Source organism: Myotis davidii, unplaced genomic scaffold (assembly GCF_000327345.1).
Source record: "Myotis davidii unplaced genomic scaffold, ASM32734v1 scaffold608, whole genome shotgun sequence".
Lineage (NCBI taxonomy): Eukaryota > Metazoa > Chordata > Mammalia > Chiroptera > Vespertilionidae > Myotis > Myotis davidii.
In genome coordinates, this window is record NW_006300025.1 from 90,544 (window position 1) to 96,898 (window position 6,355).

Sequence of the window (6,355 nt, forward strand, 5' to 3'; positions counted from 1 at the left end):
CCAGCAGTTTTCTAATCTGATTATATATTTGTTTTTAAATATATTTTTTCCTATAATTTCTAAGATTGTGCAATGGGGAAAAAGAAGTTACAGAATATTGTTGGGAGCCTCTCTCTTTCTGAATAGACTTTGGAAACTGTTTTAAGTTTGTTTTTTGTGTGTTTTTTTTCTCAAAGAGCACAGGAAATAGTGTTGCATTTATTTATTACAAAGAGTTATCTTTATATCCCATCAGGGTTATATTTCAACTCCTTGGAAGCATATTGCAGTAGAGAGATGCTCTTGTTAAGAGAGAAATCTTTGAAGAATGCCAAGGGTTATCCTGGCAAAGATCCACGGTAAACAGAGGTCTGACTCAGAGAGGTCCCAATAAGCAGTCTCCCGGATGAATGACCCTGTGAGAGGAGGCTCAATTCTGCATCTGCCAACAGTGTGCACGCGTGTGCGTGTGTGTGTGTGTGTGTGTGTGTGTGTGTCGCGTGCTATTGTGTTGGCTTTTAATAAAAAACTTTAATTTGAAATTTCCTGTTAATTAATGATCAGATATTGATCAAGATTTGAAATTCAATTAGGAAATAAGTTTAATGAGAACTTGTGTCTATCCCATGAAGAAGATTCTCCCAGGAAGAAAAGATAAAGTGTAACTTTGGCATTACCTCCATACCATAGAAAATTGGGCATTAATTAAGGTTCTACTGTTTTTGTATATAAAGTTTATATTTCAAAGGAAACCTCTAACAATTTACTCTGACTAGCAACAGTGTACACTTCCCTCTTGAATTCACTTCTTCTATGCTTATTCAATCTTATACTCATTGTCTTGTTTAACTTTTGTTTTGCAATGAACCACCCCAATTACTAGGAACTTAAAACAATAGCCATTTATTTAGCTCAGCTATTGGCTGACGTTCTTCTGTCTGGTCTGAGATTGGCTGAGCTCAGCTGGGCTCATTCATGCATCTGTAGTCAGTTAGTGATTTGGACTTATTGGCTTAGGTGACAAGGGCAACTGGTCTGACTGCTCTACATGTGTCTCATCATGCAGAAGGCTCTTGTCTGCTCTGTCACTTGGAAGCTGGGTTCCAACAACAGCAAGAAGGCAAGCCTCAAAGCATGAGAACTCTGGAAACCTCAGTAGTCTCACTCTTGATAATATCTTATTGGTTAAAGCCAGTCACCAGGCAAAGAGTATATTCAAGGGTGAAGGATTAAAAGAATCATGACCATTTTGCAATCTAACAAGTCATACTTTAATTAATTCTATTAATCTAGTTTTTCTGCATGCTTAAAGATTTCTCCACAAACTTGAAGTTATTAAGAAAAAATATCATGGTGAAGTTACAGTAATTAATTGTAATTTTTAATTCCAATTACATGGGTAAGAAAACTGATTTCCAGACCCAGTTCACCATTTTTTTAATCAATTTTATTTTTGACAAATTATTTAGGTTTGGAGTTAGGTTTTTTTAACAGTCACTAAAATAAAGGAGTTGGAATGGATAATCTGAGTTTCCTCTCCTCAGTCCATTATTGGTTAAAAGAAATTCGACATAAGATAGATCAAAGCAAACAGCTTTATCTGGAAGAATTTACACACAAAAAAAATTCTTCTGCATTCAGCAGAAGTACCAGAATTTTGATTCCAAGAACATGAGGTTTTTTAAATATTCCAAGATTTGGACTTTAGATGGGTAATTCCCAAAGAAAAAAAATGTATTGTCTCTCAAACCTTCTATCTGTCCTCTGAGTCTTTGACCAGATTCCTATGAAGAGGTTTGGGCTGTACCTTCTTGCCTTGCTATGCTGCTCTCCCACCCTAGATTAACTTTGACCTCATGCAGGTATAAGGTATAAGGTATGAAGGTATATACCTTATATACCTCATGAAGGTGTAAGGCAGACTATGTCTTATACCTTCTTTTTGTTCCTAGTAGCTAGTAGAGTGTCTCATGTTGATCATCAATAAACATCGGTTGAATTAACAAAGTAAAATTGACTTGATTTTCCTGGCTGAGTAGAAGATGTTCCTTTGAGGAGTATAACAGCAGAAGTTTGGGAAAACTGAAAAACAGTGGGGGCTACACTCTAGCCCAAGTTAGCGGTTTGTTTGTTTTTTTACTTTCAACAAGAAAGTGATTTGACTTGCTATGGCCATGGCAAGGGGAAGGCGAGTTGCTCTATGAGGTGGAGGAAGCCTTGTGTTCTTTAGGACACAAATCAGAGATCCCAATCTGCTTGGAATAAAGAAAACAGTAAGAAAACCTCTGGGTTCCAACAACAGCAAGAAGGCAAGCCCCAAAGCATGAGAACCCTGGAAGCCTTAGCTAGTCTCACTCTTGGCTCCACTGATCTGGAACCTTAGGGTTGCTTAAACCACAGCTCTCTAAGGTTGAGCTTAGAACGGGGCCAGCCCTGCCAGCAGCAGGGAGGCCAAGCCATTTGGGTAGCCCTGTTGGTCTACATTTGTATGCTCCAGCCCATTTCCCACCAACAGAGTGAGCACCAGGAGGGAGGGAGGGAGGAAACAGCTCTATCATGGTTATCCTAGAAAACCAGCATTTGGATAATCAGCAGGTGATCAGAGAACTTTTTTTAAGTTATTGACTTTACATCCATTTTTCTGTCTTGAGGCTTTGGCTAATATTATCTCTAAAGATAAAAGATGGAAATAGTCAAACTCATATTGGACTATGGGATTCCTGGCATTTAACTTAAATAAACAGCAACAATAACCCAAAAAAAGAAAAAATTAAATAGCAAAGAAAAAATTCTTGTCATTTTCATTGACTCACAATAAAATTACTAAATTTAATGCAAGATAACTTATTGATTAACTCAGTGAAGCAGGTACTAAAAATCAGTCTTGCAGGGTGTGAAATATATGATTTGGGAAAATTATATTTGAAAGAGTCATATTCATTTTAAACCTCAATGTGTGACTAATAATGACAATTTGAGACCTACCCTTCTGATTAAAATTGATTTGGCGTGGCCTTACCCAAAGCTAAGGAAATGCAATAGAAATCCTCATTATCTCTCTCACATGGTTATTCTGCAATTGATTAATGAACCCTTAATTGTTTGGAATAATACTCCTGTGATCAAGGAACCTGCTCCAGCACTGCCATCTTAATGAGAAGGAACACGAGACCATGGGATGTAAAATGATCTCTTAAGTCACAGAAGGAATCCGTTTTAGATCTCAGCACAGAATGTGCATCCTCCCGGCTTCTCCTGTGCAAAGAGGGGCTTTTCCTGAATAAGCAGATGGTTGCTCTTCATTCTCCACCAAAGGCAGCCTTTTTAACTTAAAGCTGGGAGTTAGACTCTGCACCAAATTCTCGGCAACCTTTCAAGCCCAGCAGCTATGACGCCATGTAGTAGAGCACCAGCACCTGGATTTACAGACCTTGAATATTTACAAAGGGTTTGAAAAGGAGAGAGAAAAAGACACGATGATCTTTATATTCTTATGACTGGCTGCATCTGAGCCGCTTACTGCCTCTACGGGGATCTAGACATTCTGAGGTGGGAGCAGGTTCTCCAAGCATGGTGCAGGCGATGCACTGTGATTGCTCAGCCAGTCACATTCTTTTTAAACATTCATAAATGGCTTTTGCAAACCATCTTAAGGGATTGAAGTAAATGAATGTTTTGGGGGATATAATATACTCCTGGGTCCAAAAGCCTTTATTTCGAGCTTAAGGAGACTAAGAGAAATTATAATCGGAATAAATCCGCAAAGCTGGAAGGAGTAGGTGCTCTTAATAAGTTGGCAGATAGAGCGTGAAATCCCATCCAAACAGCGGGAACAACTTGGCTTCACAGCTTTGCCTTCATTCAAATTCATGGCAGAATAAATCACCACCATTTGAAGTACCACAGAGCATGTATGAGCATGACAGGCACAGAAGGACTTACTGGAGGCACGGATCCAGCTTCATGTGGCAGGGTTGCTGAAATCCACTTTATTTACTTTTGAACCATTCAGAGGGAAAAAAGAGATAAAGGAAAATACAGTAGAAGCTGATGTTCCCTTTTCAATAGTTTCAGCAAACACTCGGGGCCTTGGCCAAAGCTGCTTCCCGTGGCCCACACAAGCTGTCCTTATGCTGCAGTTGGTGGCCTGTTGGATAACAAACAACGTGGGGAGATCGCTCCAAGGATGTTCGGGGTTTGGCTCTTCCTGTAAATCCTGATGTCTGGGGGAAAGAATCTTTGAGCCCCAGTTAAGAGGAAATGAAGTTAAGATCGTATGATCTTGGTTAAGGAATCAAATTGTCTTCTCAGCTGTTATGGGCTAAATTGTGTCCACATCCACCACCTCCATTCATATGTTGAAGCTCTAACCCCCCCCCGCCCCCCAGTATCTCAAAATGTGGCCATATTTGAAAATAAGGCCTTTAAAGAGGCAATCAAGTTCAAATGAGGCCCCTAGAGTGGGCCCTAATCCAGGCTGACCGGTGTCCTTGTAAGAGATTAGAACACAGACATATCAGATGTGCCCTCACAGAGAAGAGGCCATGTGAGGACATACCCATCTGCAAGCCCAGGAGAGAGGCCTTGGGAGAAACCACATCCTGAGGACTTCCAGCCTCCAGAACTGAGAGGAAATACAATTCTGCTGTGGGAGCCACCCAGTCTGTGGAGCTTTGCTACGGCAGCCCCAGCAGACCAAGGCACTGGCCCTGATCCTGCCTACTGCTCAGCATCACCTGCAACTGGGCAGACGGCCTGTGTCCAGGCAGCAGGAGGTCAAACATACTTCTTGAATGAATAAATGAATAAAAGAATGGAGGATATTGACATTCCTCTCCTCCGGTTTCCTTATTTCTCTGAAATAGGCATAGTTATAGTAACTCTGTCACAGGGTTGTGGTGGGAAGTACCTGTCAAGTGCTTAGGATACTATGACTGGCACATGGCAAAACCCAAAAATTTATTTGCACTGATGACATTTACTATTAACCTTGATATTGTATTTCATCTTTTGGTGGCTTTAGAGACAATGATCTTTGAAGTAGTGGGATACATTCTTGGGCAACATAAGAATTTTACTGTATGCCTTTCCAATAGCACTCGGGTTGTTTTAGTCTAGTATATCTAACTAGAGGCCCCGTGCACGAAATTCGTGCACTGGGGATGGGTAGGGGGTCCCTTAGCCCAGCCTGTGCCCTCTCGAAGCCCTCCCCTCCTTACCGCCCACCTGCTTGCTGCTTCCTACAGCTCAGCTTGCTGCTCCTTAGTGCTGCCGTGAAGGCCTTGGGTCTGCTGGGTGCCGGGCCTGCTGGTTTGTGTCTCTGATCAAGCCCCCAGCAGCCCCAACACCACCTCAGTAGGGCTTGGGGCTGTTGGGTACCGGGTTCCCCTGTGTGTTTGTGTCTATAATCCGGCCCCAAGCAGTCCCACAGCCCCAGCACCGCCTAAATAACTTAAGGGAAACTCTATTTAGTCTTCTTTTAAAAGCAATCTAGTTTAAAAATGAGTTGCAGTTAAGAGAGAACAAAGAACATGGTCCCTAAGAGTGAGATAGACAGAGGAGAGGCTGGGCACTGGTCAGGGGCTTACATGCCAACTGTTCTCCACCTGGGAAATGATGTAAAATCGGTTTCTTTAGTTTTCTGCTTAATGGTCTTCTCCAGCGAGTGGAGTGGCATCTGCTCGCTTCTCCCTGAGGCCTGGCTTGGTGGTCGCCTTGGGGTCTGGCTGCGCTCCAGCGGGCTCCGCATGGGCCTGCCTGCTCCGCCTGGCCCTGTCCACACGTTGTTTCTTCCGAGTCTTCCTTGGGCGCAGCCCCGGTCCATCAGCTCCTCCTGTGTCTGCGCCGCTTCCACAGGCCGGGGAAGAGGCCCACATGGAGTTCAGGTCTGCAGGGAGCTGGTCCTCTGCTTTCAGAACCTTTGGGATCTCCGCTTGCAATTGTTCCCTTCCATGACCTTCCTTCCCTACCTCTGGCATCTTCCCAGAGCACTGCATGCCTGGCCTCCAGCAGCAGATTGTCTTCGTATGGCTTTCAGGGCAGCCTTTAGGGCCTGGTGGCCGCACTGTGGCCCTTCCCCAGCAAGTCCTGCTGCACCAGGCACACATGCACCCGCCCCCCACCTCCCTCCACCGCCCCTCCAGGCATGGCGGCTCCACGCTGTGCTCAGGGCCTGGGAATTAAGCAGCAGGGTGGTCCTGATGTGGTAGAGCTGGGCCAGCTGGGTCAGCTTCCTGTGCTGGGCAGAGATGTGGGGGGAGGGAGGGGCGGCTCAGGCTGGACCCTGGGGGAGGTCCCTGAGGGCAGCTCTCTGCTCCTCCTGGTGGGCCCTTTGGGCTCCCCGGCCAGGCAGGTGGTCCTGCCCTCCACCTCTGAC